This window comes from Mirounga leonina, unplaced genomic scaffold, assembly GCF_011800145.1.
Source record: "Mirounga leonina isolate KUSES-001 unplaced genomic scaffold, KU_Mleo_1.0 Mir_101664, whole genome shotgun sequence".
NCBI lineage: Eukaryota > Metazoa > Chordata > Mammalia > Carnivora > Phocidae > Mirounga > Mirounga leonina.
The window spans coordinates 8,737,742-8,751,567 of record NW_023270175.1 but is presented as its reverse complement, the minus strand read 5'-3'; the positions used below and the strand labels follow the sequence as shown (position 1 = coordinate 8,751,567).

At 39.4% G+C, this 13,826-nt stretch overlaps 1 pseudogene; it reads left to right on the top strand.

Moving 5' to 3' along the window:
- Positions 1–8,434: 8,434 nt before the first annotated feature.
- Positions 8,435–12,615, top strand: LOC118010832 (annotated as a pseudogene).
- Positions 12,616–13,826: the final 1,211 nt, after the last annotated feature.

The window sequence follows — 13,826 nt, the reverse complement described above, 5'->3', positions numbered from 1 at the left end:
AATGAAAAACCAGTAATCAGTCTGCAAAAAATAAAGAGAGAGGAATCCAAGTATATCACTAAAAAAAACTAGCAAACTGTGAGAGAAGAGAGCAAGAGAAGAAAGGAACAAAGAACTACAAAAACACCCATAAAACAAGAAACAAAATGGCAATAAGTACATACCTATCAGTAACTCTTTTGAATGTAAGTGGACTAAATGCTCCAGTCAAAAGACATAGGGTGGGGCACCTGGGTGGCTCAGTTGGTAAGCGTCTGCCTTCTGCTCAGGTCATGATCCCAGGATCCTGGGATTGAGCCCCGCATTAGGCTCCCTGCTCTGCGGGACGCCTGCTTCTCCCTCTCCCACTCCCCCTGCTTGTGTTCCCTCTCTCGCTGTATCTCTCTCTGTCAAATAAATAAATAAAATTAAAAAAAAAAACATAGGGTGATGGAATGTATAAAACTGCAAGACCTGTCTATATGCTGTCTACAAGAGACTCATTTCAGACCTAAAGACACATGCAGATTGAAAGTGAAAAAAATGGAAAAGCATTTATCATGCAAATGGAAGTGAAAAAAGCTGGAATAGCAATACTTATATTGGATAATATAGACTTTATTATTATTTTTTTAAAGATTTTATTTATTTATTTGATAGAGAGAGACACAGCGAGAGAGCGAACACAAGCAGGGGGAGTGGGAGAGGGAGAAGCAGGCTTCCCGCAGAGCAGGGAGCCTAAAGCGGGGCTCGATCCAAGGACCCTGGGATCATGACCTGAGCCGAAGGCAGACGCTTAACGACTGAGCCACCCAGGCGCCCCTGGATAACATAGACTTTAAAACAAAGACTGTAACAAGAGACAAAGGACACTACATAATCATAAAGGGAACAATCCAACAAGAAGATACAAAATTTAAATATTTATGCATCCAACATGGGAGAACCCAAATATATAAAGCAGCTAAAAACAAAAATAGGAAGGAAATAATAGATAATAATACAATAATAGTAGGGGACTTTAACATCCCACTTACATCAATTGATAGATCATCCAAACAGGAAATAAATAAGGAAACAGTGGCTTTGAATGACACACTAGACCAGATGGATCTAAAAGATATATTCAGAACATTCCATCCTAAAACAGCAGAATACACATTCTTCTCAAGTGCCCACGGAACATTCTACAGACTAGATCACATATTAGGTCACAGTTAAAGTCTCAACAAATTCAAAAAGATTGAAGTCATACCATGCTTCTTTTCTCACCACAATATTATGAAACCAGAAATCAACCACAAGAGAAAAATCTGAAAGAATACATACACATGGAAGTTAAATAATATGCTACTAAACAATGAATGGGTCAACCATGAAATCAAAGAGGAAATTAAAAAATACATGGAAACAAATGAAAAGGAAAACACAATTGTCCAAAATCATTGGCAGGCAGTGAAAACTCTTCTAAAAGGGAGGTTTATCACAATACAGGCCTACCTCAAGACACAAGAAAAATCTCAGATAAACAACCTAACCTTCCACCTAAGGAGGTACAAAAAGAACAAACAAAGCAAAGCCAGTAGAAGGAAGGAAATAATAAAGACCAGAGCACAAATAAATGAAATAGAAACTAAAAAACAATAGAACAGATCAATGGAGACCCAAAGCTGGTTCTTTGAGAAGATCAACAAAATGGATAAAGCTCTAGCCAGACTCATCAAAAAAAAGAGAGAGAGAGAGAGAGAGGATTTAAATAAACAAAATCAGAAATGAAAGAGGAGATATAACAACTGATATCACAGAAATAAACGATTGTAAGAGAATATTATGGGAAATGATATGCCAAACAAATTGGACAACCTAGAAGAAATGGATAGATTCCTAGAAATATATAACCTCCCTAAACTGAATCAGGAAGTAATAAACAATTTGAACAGACTGATTACCAGCAATGAAATGGAATCGGTAATCAAAGCAAACAAAGTAAAAAAGAGACGAGCCAGAAAAGAGACTCTTCCCTACAGAGAGCAAACTGATGGTCACCGGAGGGGAGGATGGTGGGGGGATGGGTGAAATAGGTGAAGGCGATTAAGAGTACACTTACCTTCATGAGCACTGAGTAATTTATGGAACTGTTGAATCATTATATTGTAACCTGAAATTAGTATAACACTGTGTATTAACTATATGGGAATTAGAAAAAAAACTGTAAAAAACACCACTTACCAAATTGTTTGCAATTAACTACTAATTGGTTTGAAATTGAGATCTTCTTATGACCTGGTAGGGGGAAAGTGAACACAATTACTGAGACACTGAGTGATCCGTGAACAGAGGAATTTGGGGCACCTCTGTGAACTGCTTATAACACATATTTATTTAGTGGGTAGAAGGTAGAAAGAGGTCAGTCCGATATCTGGGCTGGCAGGCACTGCACCATCTGAACGGGCACGTGAATGGGAAGAAAGTGTTGCAGAACGGAAATGGAACAGCCCTAAAGGACAACTATAGACCCAAATCACCCATGAGTCCATTAGACGTCAAGCTCTGTGAGGAAAGAAAGAGACCATGTGAACTTAATTCTCTTGTGGGTTCTTGATTTCTAACATATTTTCTGGCAGAGCAAACATTTTCTGAAGGAAGAATGAATGGAATCTTTTTTCTAGCATTATCTCGATAGTTCAGTTTGGCCAGCTGGCAAATAAAGTTGATAATTGCACTCCTTGTCTCTAGCAATCTAAAACGGAAAGATCGTATTTGACTATATCACAGCTCACAAGCAACTGCTCTCTTAGCCAACAATGACTACTTCCTAGGACTTAGGGATGCCTTTACCCTGATACCGCTTCCCATCTAAGCCAGGGATACCTAAACAACTGTTGGGAACTAAATTTAATATCAGGCTCAAGACTACTGATGAATTCAGAACACTGTTGTTGGGGACATCAACATTGATTCATTGATTTTTGACCTTTCTTGCCCTGGTTAACTTAAGTATAATTAGGAGTTCTTACCAGCTTTTACTTGCTAACCAATTGGTCTGGAGCTTGTTTCTGACTCCTGGTGATCTGAGGAGCCATATTTTTCACACTTGAGAAATACAAAGGGATAGAAGCACACTTCTGCAATGCAGTATAGAGTATTTAAGAGAACGCCATACAACACATCAGACATTATGGCAGAACAGTAGGAGTGTTTACTTTAAAATCCGGAGCAAGACAGCAGAGCTGACTATCACTATTTTTATTTATCATGGGCCAGAGGTCCTAGCAGTGTAGGAAACAATAAAAGGAATCACAAAATATAAGTTTTGGAAAGCTCAAAACAAAAAGTTATTATTTACACATGATAAAATGGTCTACATAGAAAACTAGAAAAAGTAACCACAGATAAATTATCAGAACTGTCTTAGAAAAGTAAGGTTGTTGGATTTAATATTAAAACATTAAAGTTCATTTCTATATACCAATATCAAAAAACTAAAAAATACAATTTAAAATCAAACAACTTACAAGAGAAATTTTTACAAGTTAGATTCCATTTTCTGCTTCTAATATGGACTATCAGGTACTAGTCCTTCTAAAACAACTAGAAAACTGGGCAATTTTTTAAAAAGATCTTATTTATTTATTTGTCAGAGAGAGAGAGCACGCACAAGCAGGGGAGCGGCAGGCAGAGGGAGAAGCAGGCTCCCCGCGGAGCAAGGAGCCCGATGCAGGACTCAATCTCAGGACCCTGGGATCATGACCTGAGCCGAAGGCAGATGCTTAACCGACTGAGCCACCCAGGAGTCCCTGGGCAATGTTTTTAAAAACTGTCTACAAACATTAGACAATAGAAAGTGAAAGACTTTTACCCTGGAGAGAAGTGAAAACAATGAGTTGAGCTTTATGATCATTTTGTCTCTCTTCCTGGAGAACAAGGAATAGAAAACTAAGCAGAGAATAGACATTTTTACTGATTTGAGAAGACAGATATTGGCCTTTGGGAAGGCTGAAGTTCCTGAAATTTGTGAACGAGAGGGACCTATTCAAAGAAAGTGTTCTAGGGTATTTGTAGATGATTCCTTGAGTCTGTAGCACAATACCAAGACACCTACGAAGAAGGTGAAAATCCATGGTGAAATCAAAATAAAATAGCTCTGCGGGGCGCCTGGGTGGCTCAGTTGGTTAAGCGACCGCCTTCGGCTCAGGTCATGGTCCCAGGGTCCTGGGACCGAGTCCCACGTCGGGCTCCCTGCTCCTTGGGAAGCCAGCCTGCTTCTCCCTCTCCCACTCCCCCTGCTTGTGTTCCCTCTCTCGCTGTGTCTCTCTCTGCCAAATAAGTAAATAAAATCTTTAAAAAATAAAATAAAATAAAATAAAATAGCTCTGAGACGAACAATTCTCAGAGCTTTCCTAGGGCGGTGAAATAGTCAAATTCTCAGCAGCTAGTGTGAAATTTGCTGCACATCTAAGTAATTTGGTTAAGAATCCCACAAGTGTCAACCTTAGAAACAGGACTACAAAAGCCCTGGAGTACATGCCATCCTAGACCCATGCCACAAAGCCTAAAACTGGCTTCCAAAGAATCAAGCTGATTCAAAAGTACACTTAATGCCAGTCATAACACAATCCAACACTGGCTAAAGCAAGATAACAAATTTCCAGTACTTGGCAACGTAAACTTCACACTGTTGAAGCATTGATAATTCCTATTAATAGACATGCGAAGAGGCAGGAAAGTGTGACCTATAACTTGAATGGAAATAAGTCAATAGGAACAGACCCAGAAATTAGAGAGATGGTAGAATTTGCAGACAAACATTTTAAACAGCTGTTATACATATGCCCAAGGGATTCCAGAAACACATGAAAATGAGGAGAGAAACCAGTGCTACAAAAAGAACCAAATGAATATTCTAGTGCTGAGTAATATACTACTGAGAACAAAAGCTTTACTGGAAGAGAAAAGCAGTGAGTTAAATATTAAAGATTAAAGGATAGGCTCTTTAAGAGGTAGAGATAGAAACTGTCCAAACTGAGCTACAGTGAGAGAAAATAACGAATAGAGTTTGCAGACCATCAGGGAATCTGGTTAACATATGTATAATTGTAATAGAAGTGAAGGAGGGCAAAAAAAAATTAGAAAACAATGGCTGAAATGTTCCAAGTTTGAGAAGAAGTATAAACACAGATCCAAGAATCTCAGCAAACTTCAAGCAGGAAAAAAAAAAAAAAAAAAAAAAAAAACAAAACACCACCACCAAAGCACATGGTGATCAAATAGGTGAAAACCAGTAACAAAGAAAAAAATCATTCAATCAACCAAAAGAAAGATGAATACACAAAGAGAAAGAATCCTTTTTTTTTTTTTTTAATTTATTTAGAGAGAGAGAGAGCACGAGCAGGAGGGGCAGAGGCTTCAGAAGGAGAGAGAAAATCTCAAGCAGATTCCATGCAGAGTGCAGAGCTCCATGCGGGGCTCAATCTCATGATCTTGAGATCACCACCTGAGCCAAAATCAAGAGTCAGACACTCAACCAACTGCACCACCCAGGTACCCCGAGAAAAAATTCTTTTTAAAAGATGGCAGATATTTGATCAGAAAAAAAATGCATGCCAGAAGACAGTGAAACTTTCAGTAAGTGCTGAAAGAAACAAAAAAAATGTTAGCCTAGAATTTTATACCAGTGAAAATATTCTTTAAAAAAGAAGGCACAATGAAAACACAAAATCAGTCAAACAAAAGCTGCAATAATTCAGTGTCAATGGTCATGCGTTACAAAAACTAGTTAAAGGAAGTTCTTCAGATTGAAGGAAAAATTATATCAGTTACAATTTAAAATTATATAAAAAAACCTAGAGCAATAAATATGAAGACTATGTGGGTGAATACAAGAGTTACATTGATCGTTAACTTACCACCTGAAACAACAAATAAACCACATGAGTATATTAAAACTGGTCCTCCACATACTGGACCCTGGGTAATGATGGACATTGATCTCCAAGAATCAGAGAAGAAATAATCTGTTCCCTGATATTGCCCAAGTACTGCCTAGAGAATAGGATGGGGGACTCAGGTGGAACACAGCAGTCTCCCTGATTTGAAGAGATAGAGCTGGGAGTCTGGGGAGGCCAAGGCAGCTAGAATTCATAGGGACTAATAATGAAGAAGAGAGAACTGCACAGAGAAAGAACTTGGTATCTGCAAAGAAATCTCCTGGAGTTTGGGGCGGTTTTTTTTTTAAAGATTTTATTTGTTTACTTGAGAGGAAAGAGAGAGAGAGAGAGTACAGGTGGGGTGGGGAGGAGCAGAGGGTAAGGGAGAAGCAAGCTCCCCACTGAGCAGGGAGCCCAACACAGGGCTCGATCCCTGGACCTTGGGATCATGACCTGAGTCGAAGGCAGATGTTTAACCGACTGAGCCACCCAAAGTGCCCCTCTGCTAGAGTATTTAGCTAAATATTGATCATTGCATATGTGTGAGGTTGCAGAAAGAATCACCTAAAAGAATTACAGAAAACAGTCTTCAGAGCTTATATAAGCTAGACATAAAGCCCATTCCCACCATCCAGAGTGAACAATCTCAATTTCATAATTCAGAGCACTGGGTAGAGTTCTCAGAAGTATGTTGTTTGTTTTGTTTTTGTTTTTACCTCAGGAATAGGAAAAAGTAATGCTAGACTAAACACTGCTTTGGTGTCACCTAACAATAAAAACAATACCCAGAAGGATCAAACTTTTCCCACGTAACTTAACTATGCCCCAGAATGAAGCTCAAGAATATTTTTAAGAATGCAACATATCTGGGACGCCTGGGTGGCTCAGTCGGTTAAGCAGCTGCCTTCGACCCCGGTCATGATCCCAGGGTCCTGGGATCGAGTCCCACATCGGGTTCCTTGCTCAGCAGGGAGGCTGCTTCTCCCTCTCTCTCCCTCTGCTTGTGCTCTCTCTGTCAAATAAATAAAATCTTTAAAAAAAAAAAAAAAGAATGTCAACATATCCATCACCAAACAAGATGAAATTCACAACGGCTGTTATCCAGCCAAAATTAACAAGCATGCAATGAATAAGGAACATAGTAATGTAACAATAAGAAACATTTATCAATCATAAATGACCCCAAATTGACATTATAGATTATAGACAAAGACATGAAAATGGTTATTAGTATAGTTTCCATATTTTCAAGAAGCTACAGAAAATTGACTATATTACATAGAGACATGAAAAGTACAAATAGACCCTAACAAAATTCCTAGAGATAAAATCCCAATGTCTAAGATAAAAAATACACTGACTGTTATCAACAGCAGAGCAGACAGTGCAGAATAAATGATTAGTGAATGCAAATGTTATAATAGAAACTTTCTGAAATGAAGCAGAGGGGAAACTCTCTGAAATGAAGCAGAGGGGAAAAAAAAAATGTAGGCATATATGCACTACAAAAAAAAAAAAATCCAAGATGCCAATGTATGTGGAATTGGAGTCCTTGAAGGAAAGGAGAAAGTGGGGGAATAGAAAGAATATTTGAATTAGTGGCTCCAATATTGATGAAAATAATCAACTTATAGTTTCAGGAAGTTGAATGAACTCTAAGCACAAGACACATGAAGAAAGTGACCCTAAATTATGCTGTGATTAAATCATGTAAACCCATCAATAAAGAGAAAATCTTAAAAGTGTTTAGAGGAAAGAACATACTTATTATATGCTCCAGAACAAAGATAAAGACAATGGTAGCTTTCTTATTGAAAATAATATGAGCTGGAACACAGTGGAGCACAAATTCTTTACTCAATGAAAATTTCTTTCAAAAATGAAGGTGAAGAAAGCAGGGGGGGGGGACTTCCAGTATGGCTGAATGAGGATCTTGTAATTCCTGTCCTGGAAAAGCAGTACTAAAAATGAACAAAACTATTTAAAAAAAAAAAAAAAAAAACAGCAACTACAATTTAAAGACTCTGGAATTTTGTCAAAGGCATTAAACAATGTAAGAAGTGTTCAAGAAAATGTACTGAATCTTAGTAAGAACAGTGAAATCCATGGTGTCTTAACCTGGGGATACTCCCAACATAGCCACCCTTCCTGACTCCACAATGAAGAAATACCACCAGGGCAGTAAGAGGCGCTAAGATTATTTGGAACAGGGTGCAAAAAATTCTATATACAGTGATGTTGTTTTCCAGCTGAGGCCCCAGACACCATGGAACAGAGAAAAAAATGTCCCCACTTTTCCCTTGTTCGAATTCCTGACCCATGAAATCCATGAGTCACAATCAGTGGTTGCTTTACATCATACGTGGTGGGCTAATTTGTCACACAACCATACTAACTGAAGATATCTGTTACATGGAGATGCCACCATAAAAGGGAAACCTAATGTGGCAGTCCTTTGAGCCCCAGATATTAGGCCAAAGTTGGAAAAGCCTTCAGATTATCAGTAGAAGCATCAAGGCCATCATAAAATGTGTCATTTAAGGCTTAAAGGAAAGAAGGAATTTGTTATTGGAACATGGAGTAAAGGAAAACCTTGTTTTGTAGTGGCGGTAAGTTTAGACACAATGTCACCTGCAGATATCTAGAAAATAGAAACTATATGTAATAAATCGAATGATGCAACTAAAGAGATTTGAGGCCAAGTATCAAAGGGGCCATCTAACTTGTTGTTGCTTACAGGAAAATGTTAGAGAAATAACTCAAAGGAAAAACTGCTAAATACAAAGGAAGGTTCAAAAACTGTTACTTGCAGGCTTTCCAAGAGTCTAGATTTAAAGAAGGGTTTCAGAGAAAAGAGAAAATGCATAGGAAAATTATAAGATCCTTTGTAAGACCAAAGAAAAATCTAATGTGGTACTTCCAAGAATCATTTAGTTGAACAAAAGCTCCCTTAAAGTTCTTTACAGACTTGTCTCACAGATCTTCTCGATTTAACAATGGAGTTTGCAAGATCTAAAGAGCATTCAGTATTCCTCAGAAGTCATAGGGGATGCCCAAATAAAGCAGGACTAAACTCAAAGAGATTTATGAGTGTGGCTTTTGTTAATGGAGAAGATTATGTATTGATTCATAAGAAAATCACTATGTTTTTGAAAGACTTATATCAGCTTGGACTACAAAATTAAAAGAAATTTTTGTAATCCCAACATTTTTTTAAACATTTTCTTTATTTATTTGGCAGAGAGAGAGAGAGCATAAGCAGGCAGAGAGGCAGGCGGAGGGAGAAGGAGAAGCAGGCTCCCCACCGAGCAGAGAGCCCGACATGGGACTCAATCCCAGAACCCCGGGATCATGACCTGAGCCGAAAGCAGACACTTAACTGACTGAGCCACCCAGGCGCCCTGTAGCCCCAACGTTTATGAGTAGGAAGCATGTTGAGAAAAAAGAGAAGTCAGCTATAAACATATCCCACTTTTTATTGAGAAGGAAGGATGAACAAAAGCATAGAATCAAAAGCTTTGGTGAGTCATTCCCAAGCAGTAGGACTGAACCGTAACCAACGAACTAGCAACATGTACCTAACTGGATTTCTAAATTGTTATGGACCACTGACTCCAACATGCCTCGTGCTTTTTTCCCTTTGCAAAGGAGGATCTATGCCTGTCAAACATTTCATGTTGGCGTGTGAATGTTTGCATGTGGGTGTGAGTGACAGATAACATCTCTTCGCAGGATTTTCAAATCAAGAGGAGCTATACTTGACCACATGTACATGAGGTATGACAGCTGAGCAGCCTCATCCAACACAGTACAGATCTAGGTGAGATCCTGGGTCTTAAGATTGAACCTGTTACTTAATGGGATGAGAGTCTGGGGTTTTGGAAGAGGCACATGTGAATTTTGTATGTAGGAAGAATGTGAATTATTTTGACCAGAGGACAGACCGTGGTAGATGGTAGATCCATGACAAATATATGCCACATACTTGTGACAATGTGAGTGACATCTCCTCCCTCTGAGAGTTGAGGTTTCTGTCCTCTTTCTGTTGAATCTAGGTAGGGAATTGTAACTTCTCTGACCAATACAGTGTAGTAGAAATAATGTTATATGATTTCTGGGTAGATCATAAAAAGGATATAGTTTAGACCTGTTCTTCCTTTTTCTTGAGACAGTTGCCCTTGAAACGCAGACACCATGTTCTAAGGAACTCCAGGTCACATGGAGAGGCCATATGTAGGCTTACCAACTGAAAATCCAAACTAAGGTCTCAGTGGATAGTCAGCATTAACTTACACATTAGTCTAAGTGTCATCAGAAGATTATAATACTCAGGTTTTGGGTCTGCCATCTGGGGGCCCAGACATCATGAAGTAAAGACAAGGCATCTCTACTAAGCCCAGTGTTCATTCCTGTCCCACAGAATATGTGAGCCAACAATTTTGGGAGAAATTTTTATCTAGCCTTAGTCAAATAAACAGATTTTCTTGGCACGGGCAAAAAATGGGTCACAAAAAGCACAAACTATAAAAGAGAAAAAAGTTAACAAATTTGATTTCCTCAAAATTATACTTTTATAACTTTAAAGGTGCCATTAAGAAAGTGAGAAGACAGGGGCGTCTGGGTAGCTCAGTCAGTTAAGCGGCTGCCTTTGGCTCAGGTCATGATCCCAGGGTACTGGGATCGAGTCCCACGTCTGGCTCTCTGCTCGGTGCAGAGCCTGCTTCTCCCTCTCCCTCTCCCTCTGCTTGCTGCTCTGTGTGCTTGTACTCTCTCTCCCCGCCACCCAGTAAATAAATAAAAAATCTTTAAAAAAAAAGAAGTGAAAAGGCAAGCCACTGAATAAGAAAATACATTTGAATATATATATCTTAAAAAGAACATTTTAACCAAAATATAGAAAGAACACTTACAATTCTTTATTAAGAAGACAACTCACTAAAAAAAAAAGACAACTCACTAATACAATGGGCAAAATAGCTGAACAATTAAAAATTATATATATAGTAAAATATAATACATATATAAAAATATAAAAAAATAAAAATATATAAAAATAGTTTATATATACATAGAGTAGTAAGGACATAATCAGCATCAGCTACTCCTAAAGAACATGCAAATTAAAACCACAACGAGAAATGGCAACACAGCCACAGAATGGTTAACATTTTTGAAAGGCCCCAAATTCCTTATTTGGCAAGTATTTGCAACAACTGGAACTCTCGCGTGCGCTGCTGGTGGAAGTTCCAAATGCTGCTACCAGTGCCAGGGCCCTTTGTCTTTCTCTCCCTGCAGGTGCCAGGGCTGCCCAGTGCACCTGCTGCTGGAAAGCTCTAGCAGCCCAGCGCACCTAGCTGGTGTGAACTTGGCGCCAGGTTCCCAGCCCCTGCAGCGCTCGCTCAGGTCAATTTCTCCATAACTTTTTGGAGAGAAAGGACTTCGAGGGGTGGCTTAGTATCATTTCTGTTACATTTCTTTCTCGGAGGGACTGGCAGGAAAATGAAACTCTGGATCACCTGATTAGTCAGAGCAGGGCAGTCCAGCTCAGGCATCTCTCCAATAACTTGGGAGACTTCCTCAAACTCCTTTCCCTGGAGCTGAGTTTTTATTTGTTGAAATGGCTCAATCCTCAGACTGCCTGTAAAAATTTGGGCTGGCACGTAGGTGATTCTGTTCAGGACGTCTTGCCCTGGAAGAAGGTTTGCTTGAAGGCCTATTTGAGAATGAAGCAACTGGAACCTCGAAGCCTTTGAGCCCTCATCATTAACGGGACACACTGCCAGAGTCTATGCACTTGACAACAAGGTTGGATTTCTCTGCACAGGGTCAGACGACTTGTCTGCAAAGCTGTGGGATGTGAGCACAGGGCAGTGCATTGATGGCATCCAGACCCACAGTTGCACAGCAGTCAAGTGTGATGAGCAGAAGCTTGGGACGGGCTCCTTTGACAACACTGTGGCCTGTTGGGCATGGAGTTCCAGAAGCCAGGACCCAGCACTTCCGGGGTCACACAGGGGCGGTGTTTAGTGGTAATCACAAGGATGAACTGGATATCTTGGTAAGTGGCTCTGAAGATTTCACTGTGAAAATATGGGCTTTATGTGCTGGGACAAGCCTGAACACACTCAGCAGTGCACGGAATGGGTCACCAAGGTGATTCTGCACGAGTGTGAAGTCAAGTCTCTTTTGCACAGCCCTGGAGACTACATACTCTAAAGTGTGGGCAACTATGAGATCAAGATTTGGCCAAGTGGGAGAGAAATCAACTGCAAGTGTTTAAAGACATTGTCTGTCTCTGAGGCTAGAAGTATCTGCCCATAGCCAAGACTTCAGTACGATGGCAAATACGGTCTGTAGTTTGGCACTACGGGACTTTGCCAGTTGTGATATTCCCAGGGTCATCAGACTCCTGAGATAGCAAACTTGGCCTTGCTTGGCTTTGGAGATATCTTTGCCCTGCTGTTTGACAACCGCTAGCTATATATCATGGACTTGCAGACAGAGGGCCTGATTAGCCACTGGCCTCTGCCAGAGTATGGGAAATCAAGGAGAGGCTCAAGCTTCCTGGTGGACGAAGCATCCTGGCTCAATGGATTGGATGGGCTTGGGCTTTGGGCTTGGGCTTTGGGCCTGGGCTTTGAGCTTGGGCTTTGCCACCAGCATGCCTGACCACAGGATTCCCCTGATATTGTGGAAGGAGCATAGTTGACATCACCAGCGGACCACCGCTGACTGAGTTTGGGTGTGGGCGCTGTGGGTTTTCAGTGCCACCTCTATGGCAATTGACTGCATGAAAAGAAGTTCTTACCTGACAGTATCATCATCTCACATTTCACAATCATCTTTCTGTGTTTGCCAGGGGGCCAGGGCTCAGGGCGGGGCAGGGCTCGTTTTCTTAACATACAGTGCAGCATGCTAATGGGGTACACCATGGACTTCATTTGTACTTAGTTCTGTTGGTCAGTATAAGAGGATGCATCTTGGGTTCATCTTTCTTGACTGTTAGTTGGAAGTAAAGAAAGTTATATGGTTCATTAACCTGCTCATTGGTTGCCCGTAAAACACATTCCGTCTAAAAAAATTTTTTTTAATAAAATGCTACTATCAGTTTGGATATCATCTTAGCTATTTCTTATCGAGTAAAACATACATTTTCCATAGAATCCCACAATTTCAATCCTAGGTAAATACCTAAGTTAAAAGAATCCCTGTCTTCTCACAAAACGTATGTTCAGCCAATTTCTGTTGGTGCTTTAATATTTGTATGGGGGAATGAGGAGTTGGAACTTCCTCTTCTGCTATTTTGCTACTGGTGTGTTTGCCATAATTTAAAAATCAACTCTACTGTGATAAAATTTCACAGCAGCTTTATTCATAATTGCCAAAAATTGGGGGGAAAGCCAAACATTTCTCACCAAATTGTGAATGTGTAAACAAATTGAGGTGTATTTGCCCAATGGAATAGTACTAAGTGATAAAAAGGAAGGAATTACTGATACATTTAATTAAATGGATGTATCTCAGAAATATTATGCTGTACGACAGTAACTATACATAAAGTATATATAATGTATGATTAACTTTATATGAAATTTTAGAAGAAGCCAATTGAATTTATAGTGACAGAAAACATATCAGTACTTGTCTGGGGCTAGAGTTGTTGGGGGAATTGACTGAAAAGATTTAAGATGAAACTGTTAGAGTGATGGAAATGTTTTCCATATGGAGTGTAATAGCAGTTATATAGATATATACATTTGTCAAATTCATATGAAAATAAACACATAAAATGTGTCTATTTTCTATGTAAATTATATCCCAATAAAGTGAATATAATTGGATATATCATAAATATCACAAATCATTAGGGAAATGTAAATGAAAACCATAGCCTACCAATTAAAGTGATGTATCTGTCAG